Genomic DNA, 714 nt, shown 5'->3' on the forward strand with positions numbered 1-714 from the left:
TCTTTTCTCAACTGTTGAATATTAGTCGATCATATACACTTGAGTTTATTTCTGGGCTGTTGATTTGTTGGTCTATTTGTTTTTATGCCAGTACTATACTGTTTGAATTATTATAACTTTATAATATAGCTTGAAATCAGGAAATGTGTTACCTCCTGCTTTCTTCTATCTTGGGATTTCTTTGGCTATTCAGGGTCTTTGTGGTTTCACATAAACTTTTAGAGTGTTTTTTCTTTTTCTTTTTTTTTTTTTTGGTCACACCATGTGGCATGTGGTATCTTAGTTCCCTGACCAGGGATCAAACCTGTGCCCCCTGCATTGGCAGTGCAGAGTCTTAACCACTGGACCACCAGGGAAGTCCCTGGAGTGTTTTTTCTATTTCTGTAAAAATTACCATTGGAATCTTGATAGTTGCCTCGAATCTATAGATATCTTTTGGTAGCATTGACATTTTAACATTTAATTCTTCCAATTCATGAACACATGATACCTTTCCATTTATTAGTGCCTTCTTTGATTTCTTTTATCAATGTCTTGTTTTCAGAGTTGAGATCTTTCACTTTCTTGGTTAAAGTTACTCCTAAGTATTTTACTGTTCTTGAAGCTATTGTAAATGTGATCATTTCTTTTTTTTTTAAGGAATTTTTTTGTTGGTGTATGGAAACACTGTGAATTTTGTATGTTAATTTTATATCCTACAATTTTACAGAATTC

At 32.9% G+C, this 714-nt stretch overlaps 1 non-coding gene across 1 annotated transcript; it reads right to left on the bottom strand.

The window, feature by feature from the left end:
• Positions 1 to 283: 283 nt before the first annotated feature.
• TRNAG-GCC (transfer RNA glycine (anticodon GCC)) lies at positions 284 to 356 on the bottom strand. Its single transcript has one exon. It is a non-coding gene; the product is annotated as a tRNA-Gly (tRNA).
• Between the last annotated feature and the right edge of the window lie 358 nt (positions 357 to 714).

Source organism: Aethalodelphis obliquidens, unplaced genomic scaffold (assembly GCF_003676395.1).
Source record: "Aethalodelphis obliquidens isolate GAN/ISIS:26980383/991018 unplaced genomic scaffold, ASM367639v1 scaffold10, whole genome shotgun sequence".
NCBI lineage: Eukaryota > Metazoa > Chordata > Mammalia > Artiodactyla > Delphinidae > Aethalodelphis > Aethalodelphis obliquidens.